The sequence below is a fragment of the Simochromis diagramma genome, unplaced genomic scaffold (assembly GCF_900408965.1).
Source record: "Simochromis diagramma unplaced genomic scaffold, fSimDia1.1 OVJJ01000123.1, whole genome shotgun sequence".
Classification (NCBI taxonomy): domain Eukaryota; kingdom Metazoa; phylum Chordata; class Actinopteri; order Cichliformes; family Cichlidae; genus Simochromis; species Simochromis diagramma.
Window position 1 is genome coordinate 4,562,375 of NW_024386778.1, and position 19,946 is coordinate 4,582,320.

The window sequence follows — 19,946 nt, forward strand, 5'->3', positions numbered from 1 at the left end:
GTGCTGGCAAGCTAAGTTACGAGCTACTACAACAAAGTAGTATGATAAATTACAACAAAGTACAACTAAAACAAAGCAGTCTGATGAATGTACGTTTTGTATGCTAGAAGTAAGCATTAACAAAAAAAACATAAAAATAACGTTTATCTTGTACTTTCCACTCTTGCAAAATTTCTCTTGACGAGACTTGTGTCTCATGGCCGACAAGTCCAGGCAAAACGCTGGGGGCGGGGCTGTGGATGATGACTAATACAAATGAATTAACACTACTTAAACAGTTTAAAGCAACAGTACTTAAAACATTACAAAAACATCATGTGTACTTATTACAATAAAGTTATTATAACATATATATACTTTTGGGTCTACCTAACACACTTCATGAAAGTTACTTTAACTATTTTTCAGAACTGAGTAAGAACAACTTACTTCTTTTAGTAAGATGCACTGTTGGGTTTTACAGTGAAGCTAACTAGTGACAGAACATACATACATAGATACATAACAATAGAGACAGAAACAAACAAAAAAAGCAGGTCTAAAGGGTGAATTTTGTATTTTTTTGCTGGCTGTAGCAATGAGTTTTATCTTTAAAAATACAAGGGAAGAATAGCCACTTTGATGCTTTTGATGCCTCTGCCCTTAACCCTTAGATGCACAACCTACCAATACCTACACTCTTCCACGAGTGTGGAAGAGTGCAGAGGACTCCCAAAAAACACACCAAATGGTACATACCAGTTCACTTCTTGCAAGAATGGTTAATCAAATGAAGGCCATGAGCTTATGTTAGATTACATTTTTCCACTCTTTTCCCCTGTCTCTGGCTACTCTTCGTGCCTCCATGTTTGTGCATGTCAGCACCTCTATTATATTATCAGACATGAACATCTTCCATGCATCTATTGGGGAGACAGTACTAAACCCAGGTGCAAGCCCTGGCCAACTATTCAGAATATTGAGCAGGAAGAGGGGCTCATTCTGTTAGACACAATATCCATTTCCTCTTCAGAGGACTCCTCTGTGTCTCACTGGCCTTATTCAGTGGTGTAGACAATAGTCTGGGTCCTCTATATCTAACATGTCAGATTCTGAGTCAATGCCTCTGATGGGCTCTTCATCCCCTCCGTCCTGGATCATTTGTAGGGCAAGGTCCACAGGGATCCTAGCTGGCCTCATAGTAGCCATGTTACTTTAGATATTAAAAATAAACATCAGAAAGGACAATGTTTAAAATGCACAGAAAAGTATAAATCGTTTGTTACTGTCTAAAAATAAATTCCTGATCCATCAGAAGTGTAAGTGGGACAGTCTGAGTTGCCAAGAATTAAAGGTTCATAGAAAATTCCATAGGAACTGCTTGGGGTCATTTTTGATCCCACTTGTGGAAGAGTGGGGTAGTGATACAAAAACTGCATTTTTTTAAATTATTGAAAAAATAAATAAAATCGCAAATAGCCTCATGTTACAAACATATTTTATGAGGAATACCCTCAATATGAATATATTACAACTTTTCATTTTTAAGATTTTGAAGAAAAACAACCCATGGGGTCATTTTTGACCCCACGTGTGCATCTAAGGGTTAAGCTCTGAAAGCAGTTCCAGCATAAAGTCGCGAAAGTCAAGCCTTTCCTCCATTAAGAGACAAGAGGCCGTAGCAGAGCTGGCTGCCACACAAGCTGCACTAAAGGTCCTTGTGATGGACCGAGCAGTGAAGGAAACTTAGGCACAGGTTAAAGTCCAAAAAAATGATTTTTTATTTAACCCAAAAAACATAATTGGTTAACTCATGCAAAAAGACTCAAAATCTTGGGCCCATAAAAGAGGTCAAAATAACAAAACTCTACTCAAAGTTGACAACACAACTGATAACTCAAACAAACTGACCTAACGTAACGAGACAAAGGGGAAACTTAAATAGTGGCTGATCAGCCCACAAAAACAGGAGAAGGGGTAAAAACACACAAAACCCAACTAAACCAAACATAATGAACTCCAATTCCCCCCCATGGTCCCGAGTTATGGAGTGAACCAATTTGTAGTCTTCCTTTAAAGCTCGCTCCGCCCCTTTTCCACCTCTTGGCTCCTTAATCAAGGGACTGGAACAGCTGCAACTAAGGTAACTCAGAAAACAAAAGATTAATCATACATAACAGTGTAAACTAAAATGTGTGCACTTATTTTAGAATGCAGTGTTATGTGGATATGTGAATTAACCAAAACCAGTTATTTATTGTCCTGTAAATAAATTCCTATATTTAAAGAAAGACATGTGAATGCAATGTTACTTATAAGCCTCTACACTAACATGGTGGGTATTACCACTGTGTGGCTGTAAGTGCAGCCATCACACACTCCCCCTCTTCAGATCTCTCCCTGGGACAGCGAGAGAGACAGTCTGCAGTGCAGTTATCTTTGCCAGGGATGTGGTTGATGGTGAACCGGAATGGCTGGATTGCAAGGTACCATCGCGTGATCCTTCCATTTGTGTCCTTCATTCTCTCTATCCATTGAAGAGCCTTGTGGTCCGTTTCCAATATGACCTCCCGTCCGAGAAGATAATACCTAAAGGAGTCCAGGGCCCATTTGATGGCAAGTCCCTCCTTCTCGATGGTTGAGTATCGCACTTCCCTCGGAAACAGCTTGCGGCTGATGAAGGCCACTGGATGACGCTCTCCAGGCCGTCCCTGTAACAGAACAGCTCCCAATCCTCTCTCTGAGGCATCAGTCTGAAGAATGAAATTTCTCTCAAAATCAGGGCTATGCAAGACTGGGCTCTTACTCAGAGATTGTCGTAGGTCCTGAAAAGCCATCTTAGCCTCCTCTGTCCAGGTGATCTTATTGGGACTTTGGGCACCAGTCAGATCCATCAGAAGAGCTGCCCTGGTGGAGAAATGAGGGATAAACCGATGATAGAATCCTGCCATACCTAAAAATGATCTCAGCTGTTTTCTGGTCTCTGGCAAGGGACAGGATTCTATGGCGGTGACCTTATTGACTTGAGGTTTTATTACTCCATTTCCAATCACAAACCAAAGGTACTCAGTTTCAGCCTTGGCAATGGCACACTTAGCTGGATTAACAGTCAACCCCGCAGACTGAAGACCCCCCAATACCTTCTCCAGGTGTTTCAGGTGTTCTTCCCAGGTAGAACTGAAAATCACTATGTCATCAAGGTAGGCTGCAGCAAAATCAGACATGTCAGACAGTATCTGGTCCATCAGTCTCTGGAATGTTGCTGGGGCACCATGCAGTCCAAAGGGCATGACTTTAAACTGGAACAAGCCCCACGGGGTCCGGAAAGCAGTCAGCTCTTTTGAGCGCTTAGTCAGTGGTACCTGCCAATAACCCTTGCAGAGGTCTATTGTTGTCAGGTATCTGGCCTTCCCAAGGTGCTCAACTATATCATCAATGTGGGGAGTTGGATATGAATCAAATTGTGATATTGCATTCAGGTACCTGAAGTCTATGCAGAAACGGATACTGCCATCCTTCTTTGGCACCAGGGCCACCGGGTGGCACCACTCGCTCTTCGAGGCTTCAATGATTCCTAGTGACAACATCAGGTCGATCTCCTCTTTCAACGGGATCAGTAGACGCTCAGGTATCCTGTAACTCATTCTCCTCACAGAAGCTCCATCTTTCAACACAATGTCATGTTCCACAATGTCCGTTCTACCAGGATTTTCACTGAACACATCTAATTTACACAGGTTTCTCACCTGAACCTGTTTTTCCGCAGGAAGATGGTTGAGATCCAGGTCCCGAGGAGTGGGTTTTGGCAGATACTGATCATCCACTTCCTCCTCCTCCGAAACCTCCCGGATCAGAAGGACATCTGCTTTTGGTCTCTCCACCCATTCCTTAAGCAGGTTAATGTGCAGTACTCTGCTGGAGCGGGGCTGATCTGGAATAGAGACCTTATAGGTTGTTTGTCCAAGTTTCTTTTGGACCTCATATGGCCCTTGCCACTTTGCTAACAGCTTACTGTCATCACTTGGAAGAAGCACCAGCACCTTCTCACCAGGCCTGAAGGATCTTTGCCGAGCTGACTGGTCATACCAGGCCTTCTGGTACTGCTGTGCTTCTGCTTTGTGGGCTTGGGCCAGCTCCGTCATCTTCTCCAACCGTTCCCGCATCTGGACAACATAACAGACAACATTGACAGCCTGTGATCTTTCTTGGTCACCCTCCCAAGTCTCCCTTAGAAGAGACAAGGGGCCTTGTACCTCATGGCCATACAATAGTTCAAAAGGTGAAAAACCTGTAGAAGTCTGGGGTACTTCTCTATATGCAAAGAGGAGGTAGGGCAGCCACTGATCCCAGTCTGTACCAGTTTCATTGAAAAATTTGTGTAACATTTGTTTCAGGGTCTGATTGAAGCGCTCTGTTAGGCCATCTGTCTGAGGGTGGTATGGCGTTGTCCTCAGGCTCTTAATCCCAAGGAGCTGGTACACCTGCTTCAACAAAGTGGACATAAAGTTAGTGCCACAATCAGTAAGAATCTCACGAGGAAAACCAACCCTTGAGAAGAACTGTATGAGACAGAGGGCGACTGCTTTGGCTTTTTATTGATCTCAAAGGAAAGACCTCTGTATATTTTGTAGCGTAATCTGTCACAACAAGCATGTAACGGTTGCCTGCCTTACTTCTTTCTAGAGGACCAACAATGTCCATTCCTAGCCGTTCAAATGGAGTGCTGATAATTGGTAGAGACTGGAGAGGAGCTCTGGAGGGGATTTTAAGAGAAGACTTCTGGCACTAAGGGCAGCTTTTACAGAACAGTGTCACATCCGAGCGCACTCCAGGCCAATGAAAATATTTTCTAATGCGGGCCATGGTTTTATGCTTTCCCAAGTGGCCAACCCATGGAATGGAGTGTCCCAAGGAGAGCACCACCTTCTGGACTGCTCTAGGAACCACCAACTGCAATGCTGAACCCTGCTGATGATACAGAATGCCATCTTTCAGCAGAAACTCCCCCCTGCTGTTCAAATCTTACTTAGTTCCTTGGTTCCTCTCTGCAGCTTTCTGGAACAGAGATGTTAGAGATGGATCGTCATGTTGCATTTCAATAATATTAACAGGGATTTTAAAACCCAAAGGTAACTCAGGTTCTGTGCTAGGAGCTGCTCGAACAGCAGTATGTAGAAACTTCTCTTGCCTTCTCTGTCCACGTGACTTACGAGACTTCCCGGGTGCAGTCTCTATTTCCGCATCATAGAAGGGCAAGGCACGGAGTGGGTGTAGGGACTCCTCTTTCTTCTTAGCTTGAGCTCTTGTTACTGCAACATTGCATGTATGACTAGGATTCAGCAAGTCAAACAACACAGGCAGACCTCGACCCAGCACTACTGGAAATGGCAGATTCTCTACAACACCAATATTTAGAATATACGTTTGTCCTTGTACCTTGATGTACAGATCTGCTGTTGGATATGACCTCTCATCTCCATGAATGCAGCGAACAGGGATTGTCTCCACATTATTAACTTTATCTGCGGGAACAAAGTCTCGGTGCACAAGAGTCTGAGTACTTCCTGAGTCAACAAGGGCCTTTAATGGTTTCCCATCAACCTCAACTAAGGTCATTTTGAAACCATTCTCAAACTCCACTTTAGGCTCCACACTTTGTCGGGGCACAAAACACATCTGAGTTATTTTTGTAGAATTCTTTGGGCACATAGGTTTTGTGTGGCCCTCCATCCCACACAAATAACAAATCACAGTCTTGGGTGGAGGTCTTGACGGCATATTGACAGACTGGCTCTTTGGAGGTTTACTCACCCCTGCTTTCTGGTAGTGAGGGACAGATTTTGAACCATCTCTCATTTTCCATGCTGTGTGGCTCCATGGCTGTCCTTTTCTCTGTGCTGCCACAAACACATCAGCCAGCTCTGCAGCTGCCGCTGCAGAGTTTGGATTGCATTCTTTAATCCATATCTGTAACTCAGGAGACAGCATTCTCAAGTATTGTTCTAAAATTAATATTTCACTAACCTCATGCACCGTTTTTCCTTTTGGCTTTACCCACTTCTCATATAACTCTTTCAATCTTGCATATAGTTCTTTTGGATTCTCATCAGGTTTTACCTCCAGCGAACGGAATCTCAGTCTATATGTCTCAGGATTAATGTCATATTTTTGAAGAGTAGCTGCTTTAACCTTGTCATAGTCTAGAGAGTCATCCATATCCATATGAACATACGCACCTCTTGCTTTGCCAGTGAGTAAAGGAATCAGATGAAAAACCCAGTCCATTTTTTGCCACCGGCAAACTACAGCCATGCGTTCAAATGTTGTTAAAAAATGTTCAATATCATCCTCCTCTGTCAATTTTTCCAGCCTGGGTTCATAAAAGCGAGACTGACCTGATTGAGGATGTATTTGCTCATTACTGGAGCCAGCACAGGGAGGATCCTCCTCTTCAAAGGACTCTACCTCTGGTTGTTTAGATTCCTCCATTTGCGGCTCAGGGACCGGGGAGGTACGAGCTTGCACTTCTACCTGCAACAGCTGAAACTGATGTTGTAGTGCTCTAAAGCGCTGTTCCTGGCGGGTAAACTCCTCCCTTCTTCTTGCTTCCTGGGCCTCCTGCTGACCCATATGAGAATGAAGGATGGAAATCAGTTCTGACATTGTCGGCTCCTTACCTTGTCTCTCAGTACTATCCACCCCTCCAGAGGCTCCATTTTCCTCTCCTCCTTCTACTTGCTCTACCACTCCAACTGGCTGGTTTTGACAATCTCCTTTTGCTCCTCTGCCACTCCTTCCCATTCTGTGCATGGCTTGGTAAGTGAAGAGGGGGAAAAAAGAGAAAAAAAATCCTGTGCCTTCAACTGCTGATCCCACTCCTGACACCACTTGTGATGGACCGAGCAGTGAAAGAAACTTAGGCACAGGTTAAAGTCCAAAAAAATGATTTTTTATTTAACCCAAAAAACATAATTGGTTAACTCGTGCAAAAAGACTCAAAATCTTGGGCCCATAAAAGAGGTCAAAATAACAAAACTCTACTCAAAGTTGACAACACAACTGATAACTCAAACAAACTGACCTAACATAACGAGACAAAGGGGAAACTTAAATAGTGGCTGATCAGCCCACAAAAACAGGAGAAGGGGTAAAAACACACAAAACCCAACTAAACCAAACATAATGAACTCCAATTCCCCCCCATGGTCCTGAGTTATGGAGTGAACCAATTTGTAGTCTTCCTTTAAAGCTCGCTCCGCCCCTTTTCCACCTCTTGGCTCCTTAATCAAGGGACTGGAACAGCTGCAACTAAGGTAACTCAGAAAACAAAAGATTAATCATACATAACAGTGTAAACTAAAATGTGCGCACTTATTTTAGAATGCAGTGTTATGTGGATATGTGAATTAACTCTAAACCAAAACCAGTTATTTCCGATCCAGACCAATGGAGATATGTGACTTCTGAGAACAATACTGCATGCATCAAGGGGTCTGACAGCAAAGGGACTAATTACTTCCAACTGGGTCCAGATTTTCTCTGGCAGGATAAACTTACTACTGATGAAATTAAGGTGGGAGAGTTGGGAGCTGAAGATCCAGAACTTCGTAAGACTTTTGTCCATAAGACACTGACCACAGAAGATTTGTTGCTCAATCATTTCTCAAAGTTCTCAAACTGGATAAGGCTAGTTAAAGCCATTGCACAACTGATGCGATGTGTCAAAGAGGTCAAGGGTCTGATGTGCAGAACCAACAACGTCACCAGTCTTGAGGAGAGGAAAGAAGCAGAGCTTTTCATCATAGCTACTGTTTAAAACAAACTGTTTTCCGAAGAAATCAAAGAGACAATAACAAGAGACTGTGCAAATAGGCAGCACAAACTGAATCCCTTCATGGATGAAAATGGTGTGCTAAGAGTGGGAGGTTGGCTGGAGCATGCAGATTTACACCCACACATCAAACATCCAGCGATCTTGCCGAGCAAAAACCACATATCACAGTTGCTGATTGAACACTTCCATCAAAAGGTTCATCACCAGGGACTTGGGATGACTATGAATGAGCTGCGATCAAATGGCATTTGGCTATTACGATGTAGTCACGCAGTGTCTTCCTACATCTACAAGTGTATCAAATGTAGGAAATTCAGAAGGAATGCTGAAGTACAAAGAATGGCAGATTTACCGCGTGAAAGAGTTGAAACATCGCCTCCCTTTGCCTAGTGTGGAATGGACTGCTTTGGCCCGTTTTACGTTAAGGAGGGAAGAAAGGAACTTAAACGCTATGGTCTGCTATTCACATGTCTGTGCTCTCGTGCTGTGCATATAGAGTTACTCGACGACATGACCAGTGATGCCTTTATTAATGTTCTTCAAATCTTTATCGCCATACATGGAAGTGTTCAACAGCTTAGGTCAGATCAGGGCACCAACTTTGTTGGAGCAAGACGAGAGTTCTTGGAATCTGTAAAGAAAATGGATTAAGAATAGGGCTGCTCAATTAATCGAATTTTAATCACGATTACGATCTGGGCTTTCAACGATCATTAAAAATGACTGAGCCGATTATTAGCCCCTCCCTCATGCTTTACTCTCACGCTGCTCGGTGTGGTAAATCAAGCGCACCGCTCTCCATTTCGAACACGCGTCACAACAATTAAGAGGACCCGAGGGAAGCTCCGAAAGCTAAGCAGAAGTTATTTGGAGAGGAGAGTGACTGCCGTTGTTTGAAAAGAGAGGTAAAAAAAAACTTCAGTGGTGTGGAAACATTATGGGTTGGCGGAGTTAGACGTGGATCAAGTAGACAGTGTGTAAATTTTGCTACGATGTAGTAGCTGCACCACAGAGCAACACTGCAAAGTTCACTAAACATAGATGTTTACATTTTTCATTTGTTTCTTATATTGCAAACATTTGCACTGTTATCAGTATTTGCACACTATTTTATATTATTTTTTAAAGTCATTATTCAATACATTGTTATTGTTAACCCTTTAAAGCCGGTCAGAGCAGCACACTCCGTTTTGTGTAGGGGAGAGTGAGGTAAGATGAGCCACTTTTTACTCATGTTGCCCTGGATGTGAGAAAAAAAATGACACAGAAATAGAATGATAACATATTCCTTTATTTCAGGATGTCTCCTTTCAAATGTAATGATCAGAATCTATGTCTGATGACGCTGCCCAAAATAATGACCTATTTAAAAAAAATGCTCCTTTGGCTCAACTTGCCCCAGATTAGGGGTAAATTGAACCTAGTCAGTGGGTAAACTGAGCCATCTTGGGGCAAACTGACCATGTAGTTTTTAAAATGTAAAACTGATCATATTGTGAAAACAAACCATTTTAACAGTTGTAAACCTGTGAGAACAAACCTGGAAACTGGTGGTTTCTAAACAAACCACCAGTTCAAAACCATTTATTCAAAAGAACTATTCAATATTCCAATGATCAAGGTTGCAGGGGAATATGAACTGTTGCTCCCTCCTTGCAGTTCCTCCAGCCTGTTGAGGTTGAGGTAGCTTCTTCAGCACATCCTTGCGTGGGAAAGATGCCTCATCATTTTCCTTGAACACAAACGTGGGTTTCTTACTGCTAGTGATCCCTCAGATTCTTCTGAGAAATCTGGCACAGCATTTTTTCCTTTTTCTGCCACTACCTGCTTTGGTGTCTGTACTGTTGTTACACCTGTTTCGTCAACATTAAAAATCATGTTTGGGGGGAATTTATACCTGTCAAACAAAAAAAGAGCAATGATGATTAGTTAAATTTTTAAGTAATGCAAAAAATGTTAGCTGAGAGTACGCATATTTATTCACTTAACTGTTGTTTGTAGTTGTCATAAATAGTTATTAATGTTTTCAATTAGATAACTTCTGTTACCTGTCGATCACTTTAGCCAGATTGTCAAAGAACTCCCCAACTGTAGTCTTATTGAAGGCTGTAGCTCTTCCCAAAGATGTTGCCTCAGGCATACGGCAAGAGAGATGGTGGCGTGCCAAAAAATTCTTGAACCATTCTTTACCTAAAAAATGTAATGGTAAAGTAGTAAACTACACAAAATACATTAGTCTGTGCCAACCTACTGAAATGTTATTTCTTGCACTTCCTACCGGCTAAACCTTTCTCTGTCCAGTTGCTGGGAGTAGGAATGTTGTTTCTGCCTGCCAATTCTAATGCCAGTTCACGGCATTTCTTTGGGGAAATGCCATGGAACTGCTCTGCAAGCTTCTTGATATGCTCTGCTAGCTCCTTCTCCACCTCCTCAGAGAAGACTCTCTTTGCTGAAGCTGTTACACTATAGCCAACCGATTTGACCTCCTGTGTGTCCCTCTTTTTAATATATCTCCTGAGTGTTGACCTGTCAATTTGTCTTTCTTTAGCCACTGATCTTATGGACTTTCCTCCCTTGACTTCACTCGCTGCCCTTTCAATCTCCTCCAGGGGTGTTGAGCCCCAGCTGGTCTTCCGTCTGTAGGTCCTTGGCATGATATCTTTTCTATACTAGTTAACATATGACAAATACAACAAAAGGGTTCAGTATACTGAACTAAAATACTATTTAATAAGTCAGAGCCTTAAATAAATTTCAGTGCCTTATGGTGGGGTAGGTTGAACCATTGGATCAATTTACCCCATAGCCTTTGGCTCACTTTGCCCCATAGCCACCATTTTGAAAAAAAAACGGGCTAGCTTAGCAATTTAGGCTAATCTTTAGAAAACTTCTTCAGATGATATTATATTTTAGAAACCCACCAACATGTATAATATATCATTTTAGACACAGATACATTTGTTTTAATATTACAGTCAATTTACCTGATATGCAGAAATTTTACTTTGACAAGCAAAAAACATTTTTTTGTGTAATACAGACTTACCCCTTCTCCAATGTGCTCCTCTTTAATATAGCAGGATGGAAATGATGAGTGCTTCCTGGATTTATGGTCACATGACAAAACATGTACACAGTTACCTAGATACAAGGGGTGGTTCAACTTACCCACTGGCTCATCTTACCTCACTCTCCCCTAACTATTTTTAAATCCCTGTAGAACCTGAACCGCGTAAGCTAGCGCAATAATTTGTTTTGCATATGAAACCGGAGGAGTTGTACTTACATCTTATGCCATCAGCTTGTCCTAGGTCACGGTTTCCTTCCACATAAAGCTTTGCAAAAATTGCATAAAAAGCACTTGCAGGAACAAAAACATAATATTCCAGAAACACGCTTTGCTGATCCATCAGCTGTTCTTAACACTTCCCACTTTGAAAAAGACGTCAACGCGAACTATCGCATTTCCTGCCCGAAACCGGAAGTGACGTCATTTTTGCGGAAAATGTAGTTTTTTACTTGTAGGCCTTAAAAGCCTATACTAGTGTTTTTATAAGTCATGTTTGACTTTTCTGAATAGTTGCTGGGATGCTTAGAACTCGAATTGCACAGCTGGAAATAGTTTATTTTGATGCACATGCTGTTTTCTTTGCAAATTTGCATCATAGGATTGTTTTTTTGTTTTTCCTGCAGTATATAAAAATTGCTGTATCTCCAAAATAAAACTATGAAGACACTCAAAATAAATTTCCTGTTGTTGTAAACTATTTTTTGCAACTTTTTTGTATTTAAAGTTTTGAGGGATAAACCTCTTACATTTCTCCAAGTAGAAATATATGTAAAAAAACAAAACAAAAACGATTTTCAATTTTTTTGTAGTTTATTGCACTTGTTTGCAATTAATGTAGTTACTATGGACTTAATGCATACATATTATTAAAATATGGGCTATAACAGTTGTATTGATGTATAGCAACTTGAAATGCTCCCACAAATGGCACTACAGCATGTAAAAAAATAATATAAGCTCTGGCAGACTTGGTTCTATGGTAGGTCTTAAAGGGTTAAATAAATATCGTCAAATAATCGTGATCTCAATTTCAGTGAAAATAATCGTGATTATCATTTTTGCCATAATCGAGCAGCCCTAATTAAGAAAGCCTAAAACAACTAGATTGTGAGTTTGTCATGAACCCAGCATCTACCAGCCATATGGGTGGGGCCTCGGAAAGGCAGATCAGGACAATTAGAAGTGTGTTGACATCCATTTTGGATCATTTATCCAAAAGGCTTGACATTTCATCCTTGCGTACCTACCTTTATGAAGTCATGGCGATCATAAATAGTAGGCCCTTAACAACTTACCTGCTGAATGATCCCACTGGTCCACAGCCTCTTATGCCGAATCACATCCTGACCATGAAGTCTTCAGTGGTTCTACCACCATCTGGTGAGTTTGTGAAGGAAGACCTTTATCTTCGGAAGAGATGGCGCAAGGTGCAATACCTAGCCAATGAATTCTGAACCAGATGGAAAAGGGAATACTTACTGAATCTTCAGCAGAGAGGAAAATGGTACAAAACACAGAGCAATGCCAAGATCAATGACATTGTGATGCTGATGGATAATAGTCTACCCAGATATGAGTGGAAGTTGGCCAAGGTAACCAAGGTGTACCCTAGTGAGGATGGAATCATTAGTTAACTCAAGCTGCTAATCAGTGATGCGACACTGGATGACCAAAGAAAAAAAAGAGTTAATAAGCCAGTGTATCTTGAGAGACCCATCCACAAAATAGTTACCCTACTTGAAGCTGAGTAGTTTAGAACTCCTATCTCTGTAATTTATGTTTTGACCCAAGGGACTATCTACACTTATTTTTTCTTTTGCAATGAGGTTCAGTTGAAAATCACCAGTGATTTGGTGGGAGTGTGGCTGCCGTCAGCAGCAGTTATGCAGTTTAAAATAATTTCATGGTGTAAGTTATAATAAATAAGTTAAAAATACTTTATTTTAATATATCAGATTTAATGTATACATTGTTGGTTTAAAAATACACATTTAAAGGTTTATAGAATGTTTCCAGGGTGGAATCAATGTTCAGTCTGTTGTTTGGGGTTGACAAAATTTCAGTTACATGCCACACTTGGTAGAGGGCAGCATGCTTTCCTCTCTCACTTGGTGGTAGAGCTATGTAGACCTGTGCAACGAAGTTTTCCTGCTGTGGGAAACAGTGCACACGGCAAAATGCGTTTTCATTAACCCCTGCAAGTTAATGCGGCCAATGAGGTATGCAATTTGTATCTTATATGTTGTGGTAGAAAAATAAGATGTTTGTTTGTGACAGAACTGTCGAGTTTATGGTAGTCAGGTGTAATATGTTAACATTTTGTAAAGGTCAAATTGTGAATGTTTTTATGTCGTTTAACAATGTGCTTTATTGTTTATTCTCTATGAAAACAATTTACTGTGGAAATTGATTATTTTATGTTGTTTGTACAGTTCTCACGGCATTGTTGGTGGCACCTGTGTGCAATAAATGCCAGTAAAAATCAAGAACACCTTGTGTCCGTTTTTCAACTTGGTGGGAGTTACAGTTCAGTTGCAGAAATCACTGTCTGTCTGCCACAGTCCACCATGCCACCTACTAGTGCAAGTTATAGCTCTAATAATTAGAACAAATGTAAACATGAACCAAAAATGCTACTTTCTTCTCTTGGCCAAAGGAGTGGAAAACTGTTCTGTGGTCAGACAAATCAAAATGTGAAATCTGTTGGATCCTCTGGAATAAAGAAGAGATGGACCAAGAGAGGAGAAGTAGAGAGGTTTTAAAATCTTTCATCTTTGATGGTATTGGGATGGATTAGTGCTTTTGCAATTGACAGCTTGCACATTTGAAAAGGAACAACCAGTAATTAAAGGTATATACAGGTTTTAGAGCTACATCTGCTTCCACCCAGATGATTTCCATTCCATTAAAGGCCTTGCATGTTTCAGCAAGACAAGGCAATGCTAAATTCCAGCTAAACTGCAGCTATTAAAACAGCTTCATGGTAGAAGAGTCTGGACCCTGAAATGGCATGTCTGCATTTCAGGCCTTTCATGTGAATTGTCTTCTATACACATGTCAGGAAATGACAAATATAAATAATATCGTGTTAATTACCTAGAAATCTATATCAGGCAAAAAAGGACAAAATTAATTCCCCAAAAGTCCAGTCTGTCTCATCCGGAAGAGTGGATACTACATAGTGGTAAGCATAGCCCAGTCCCAACATTTTGAAACATATTTCTTCTATCAAATTAAACAAAATATGTATTTTTCGAAAGATTTGCAATGTGCGTCCAGTGTAATTTAACCCCAACTTATATAGTAATGGGTAAAGGCTTTCTTATACCAATGTATTATTAGTCAAACAGCAACAGTGAATATGATTTAACACATTTACATTTAAATTAATTTAAACTCCACAGTTTCATTCAGCATTTAAAAGAAAAGTAACTAATGATATTTTAAATGATTTGAGATCAAATGCTTTGAAGTTATTTTTAATTTATTGTTAGCAATTCATCAACCTGCTGTTGATGAACCTGCTGCTATTCTTATTTCTGTTAATGAAGAGACAATAATGATTTGGGGCATCAAAACCACTCTGGCAGCCTCTGAGTTAGTTGGTTACCAATTCAGCTATTCTTATTTCTGTTAATGAAGAGACAATAATGATTTGGGGCATCAAAACCACTCTGGCAGCCTCTGAGTTAGTTGGTTACCAATTCATCAACCTGCTGTTGATGAATTGCTAAACTCTCTGCACAGATTTCTTGCAGGGAGAGCTTTGAAACTTCCAACCGTTCTTCTTACAGTGAAGGATCTGGTAAGTGCAGATAGCATTATGCAGGAAACATCCCTAAACAAGTGACTAGCTTCCCAACAGCTGGTTGATTCACTTCCCATCAGCATCACTGCGCACTGTTCATACCTGTTTAAGCAGTGTTCCTGAACCTCACCACACCTCACACCAGTTGTTCCTCTGAGGTGTTTATTTTTAGCTTTCACTCCTGCTCATTGTCTTAAAGCCAGATGCTACTAGATATGTGGGTAGGTTATCAATACACCTGTGGGTTTCATTTTCTGCAATTTTCCTTTTTTGTACAGTAATAAGTGAACTACTTGTATTGTGCTTCTGTGAGTGCCATCCTGAGGATAGCATCAGTAATACAACATCAATATGGAGGCAAGCCAGAAAATTACTTTAAAAAAATCGATTATGATCAATATATTTTTTATGTATTTTCATTTGAACTCCAAACACTTTCCTTAACATACAACACTCTTAACTTTATTAAAAAAGATCAGTTAAAATGTGGTGATTTTATGTCCTCGTTAGTATAAATCCTGTCCTCATTGCTACTGAATCAATGGAGATTGTAAAGCCATTGTTTGGTAATATATTCTTCATAAAAGATAGTGACAGTCTGAGTCTGAGTTGTGTACAGAGAAGCAGCTTCTCAATTTCCTGTCAGTTTATGTTTCCCCTTTATTTTTTTTCCATTGCAAAACTTGGTGTCAGATCTAGCCCATAAGGTGACATAAATTATTCCAGCTACCCCCTGGCGGCCAGCATTAGAAGGATTAAAAGATATAAGTCAGCTGACTTAAATATTCCAATGTATTCTAGCAGCTCTAGCTGTTCATAATTCAAGTGTCTCAAAAACATTACTTTATGAAATTGCAAAGTAACTGACATTGCTATCAGCAAGCTTAGAATGTAATTAGATCAGTTAAACTTAGACAATTGTTGCTGTAAAGCTTTTACCATTGGAAAACTTTTTTTTCAACTTTTAAGGAAAACAGTTGTCTCTTAGTTGCAAGAATAGTAACTCAAAGCAGGAAGTTGGAGCAAGAAAACCATATAAGCCGTCTAGGAACATCGATTTTTAAAGTTTACTCTACATGTAATGTCAGGTATTGTGGAATGGAGACTAAGAATAGAGGTATTTAACAAAACACAAACTTTTATTGTGACAAGCAGCAAAAAAGGCCACTGAAAATGAAGTCTATAAACATTAATGGTGAAGACACAAGCAAACAAACCAGCAACAAACTGAGAAGACACAAAGGCTATAAATGCAGCACACTGAGTTTAAGACCCAGGAAATTGTTTTTTTTTTTGTTCTCAAATGTCAAATCCAGACTTACATATGATTTATTGCTTTAGCTAGATAATAGCGACATTGCTCGTTTGCTTCTGTTTTTTTTGTTTGTTTTTTAACCATGGATTCCTCCCCAAAATGAGGGCATAATAAAATTGTCAACTCACTTTAGTTTATATGCTGTAGTGTTGCATTATTGCCAAATTTTGTTACTGACTGAGGATTAAGGTACCTACCCCAGTTATAAATACATAAGAAAGCTTGTAGTGTTGATGGCTGGCACTCAACGTCATTTTCCTAGTGTTGCTATCAAAAATTAGATTTCATTGGGTCTCTAGTCTCGCATATATTTATTTGCCAAGTTTTACAAAAGTAGTTTTCCTCTCACAGAGCTGGCTTTTGTAGTTCTAGTTCTCATTTCTTTCTTCTTTTTTTTTTTTTAAGAATTTCAGTTTTTGAGAGATGACAAGTAAATTGCAAGTGAAAAAAAGCTTTCATGACACCTGAGGGACAATTATTTGAAAAACTGGCAGTGCTGAGCACTTTTGACAGAACCACAGCAGCACGGACAGATGTTGTCAAATTGTGATTAGTCTCCTGATGAGTGCCATTCAGAGTGTTATACAGCAGAAATGAATGACATGCTATTTGCAGTGCTGTCGCCTTCCAATATGAACAACTCTCAGACATTCCCTGCTGAAACTGGTGATGCGGTTATCATTGGGAGAAGGAAAAGGTGCTTTTTCATAGGAAAAGATTAAAAGTAAGAAGATCCTTCAGAAACGTTTCACAGATGCCTCCCACACTGAAAAAAATAACCTGTTTGAGCAACAAAAAAATATGTACATTGGTGGCACACAATAAAGTTATGTTTGTTGTGTTCAGCCTTAGTTTTCTGTTTTATAACTGCGCAACTTTTATTGATTTCTATATATGTAATTTTTTTTAATATGTAATTTCTCTGTTTTTCATTCAGGTTATCTCCTGTTAATATAACAACTCCCCCCTATATATATATATATATATATATATATATATATATATATATATATATATATATATACAGTGTTGGGAAGGTTGCTTTTAAAATGTATTCCATTACAGAATACAGAGTACATGCCCCGAAATGTATTCTGTAACGTATTCCGTTACATTACTCAATGACAGTAACGTATTCTGAATACTTTGGATTACTTAATATATTATCATGCTTTTTACAACAACGTGAATGTACTATTGCTGTGTGATTTATTACTATTACTGAAGGTCCGCGACTCCGAACTGTAGTAAAGGGACCTCTGACTAATATGGCGGGGTCCCTGTCGGCTCGTAGCCGAAAAATAGCTTTACTTTGTTGTGTGGGTCAACTTTTCTTGACAGAGAGAGGCGTTGAAAGACTGCTCCAACGGAACTTATTGTTTTCGGAGGAAAACACGAACACGGTGTACAGTCGAGTCTTAATAGCTTACTTACAACTGGGCTCGTCAGGCACTCTTCTTGGTTGAAGTGGTTATTATTATATTTACATGCTTCCAGCTCCCGTTTTTCCTCGATGACAACTCGTACCTTTCCACTCCCCTTTTTCTCCCTCCTCGCGCTCACAGACCCATAACGTGTATGGCAGTCCATTCTCCCTGCAACACGGACTACACTGCCCATGATGCTACATTCTTTAGAGCTATGCTTGTAGCATTCTGCCTGTTAGCTTAGCACAACAACAACAACAAAAAGGTGCTCTCTCACCCAGGAAACACACAGTCGCAGAGAGAGAGAGAGAGAGAGCATCGCCCTGTAACCATGGCAACCATACCGCTGCCGCCTGGAACAACAGAACGTAGCTGTCAAACAAAACCCAAACAGTCCTGACCTGCGACAAAATGAAACAGGAAAGTACCGTAGTGTAATCCATTTATTTCAACAAAGTAACTGTATTCTGAATACCACCTTTTTAAACGGTAACTGTAACAGAATACAGTTACTCATATTTTGTATTTTAAATACGTAACGGCGGTACATGTATTCCGTTACTCCCCAACACTGTGTATATATATATATATATATATATATATATATATATATATATATGTATATGTGTGTGTGTGTGTGTGTGTGTGTGTGTATAGTGCTGTCAATAGTTAGAAAAATAAAAAAATTAACTAATTAATCACACATTTTTCTCTAATTAATCGTGATTAATCACAATTACTTGATCAATAGCTTGGTTGCAATTACATTTTTTTCAACTTTATATTTAAACTTGTAACTGACACTTTTGTAAACACAAAGAATGTCTGCTTAAATTCAAAGAGAATTTGAATAGTTTTCTTCAGTCTTTTAGCACAGGTTCTTTCCTGTGAAATACAACTTTTTAAAAAACCTATATACCAATAGGTGTACACTAATATATAATATATGTTAGTGCTGACAAACAATTAAAATGTTTAATCAGATTCATCACAGGGTTACTGTGGATTAATTTTGATTAATCAATTAAATGTCATTCATTTTTATTCTATGTTAATCACATTTCATTTTGCATGAGCAAACAGACTTGAAAAAAAGGCAAAACTTACACACTTAACATGTTTATTGAACATCTTGAACATTCATGTTAACAAAAAACATTTATCCACTCTCTCTGTGTCACTCTTGGGGAGGCACTTCAAGTCCTTGAAACGAGAAACCAAAGCTATGTAAAGCGCATGTTCTTAACGATATTAATAGGTTTGGAGTTTGTTGCAATCCACTTGGCTATTGTGTCAGTCAATATTTCCGAGGTAGACTTACTGAGTCCCCGATGCTCTGTGAGTGGTTTGTTGCAAGTTAGGTGATGCATTTAGCCAAAGTCCTAGGAGCATCCCTGACCAACGTAAGCTTCGCGCCAATGTGATATTTTAAGCTGGAACTGCTTCAGTGAAAAGAAAATTCCTTCTTGGGCAATGTGCATGATACTTAATACTCAAATTTCCCATCGAGTGGGCCAAATGTCGTCTGCCCGTCACTACCAGATCAACTGCCCACTGGGGCATGTGTGAAGGTATCTCTACTTGGACGAACTGCCCGAAATACATTGACAGTGAGTCAATGTGGAGTCAGTGGAGTGAGTCATTCTGCACTCCAGATGTGTTAAATTTGACAGCACCAATATGTACATATATATATATTAGGGGTGCAACGATATTCGTATCGATATTGAACCGTTCGATACAGTGCTTTCGGTTCGGTACGCATATGTATCGAACAATACAACATTTGTAATTTATTTTATCAATTTTCCTTCTGACGATGCTGTCTGTGTTGAGCGCTCAGTGAATCTGCGTTCGACTACTCCGCCTAGGCTGCACTGTCGAGCGCAGATCCACTGAGCGCTCATCACAGACAGCATAGTCAGAAGGAAGAGCGCAGGGCAAGCTAGCGAGACAGAAGTTAAGCTCTACTTGCAACATTCAGATCTGGCGTTTGGAATTATTTTGGTTTTCATGTGACGTATGACCCTGAAGGTAAGCGAGTCATGGACTAAAGTAAAACAGTATGTTGGATGTGCCATGCAATGCTCAATTACATGGGTGGGAACTAGTGTGTTAGCGCAGTTAGCTCGTTAATGTGTTTGCCGTCTAGCCCCATGCACGGAGCGATCGGCGGTAGCTCGTTAACGGAGATTTGCCGTGTTGTGGCATTAAGGTCATTTCAACGAGATTAACCTGAAAGCACTAGTGGGAACACAACGAATATGACTGCACATTTACGCCGACATCATCCTAGTGCAAAGACAAGTGGAAGCAGACAAAAAAAAGCAAGCATGCTACTAACTTTAGCCGAGTCATTTAGACAGCTGTTAGCACATGATTTTCCTTATGCTGCTGAGAATATAGCCCAGAAGAAGCGGATAGTATAGCTTTTATTTTGGAAAGAGCCATTTCTCTGTAATAAACTCTCTTTTCCAAAGATGAGTGATTCCTCAATCAGATACAGGGCTTGC

The 19,946-nt window shown here is 40.0% G+C and overlaps 1 protein-coding gene across 2 annotated transcripts in view; it reads left to right on the forward strand.

The window, feature by feature from the left end:
• Positions 1–19,946, forward strand: part of opcml (opioid binding protein/cell adhesion molecule-like) — a 441,137-nt gene that overhangs the window by 354,857 nt on the left and 66,334 nt on the right. The gene's annotated exons all lie outside the window — the stretch shown is intronic.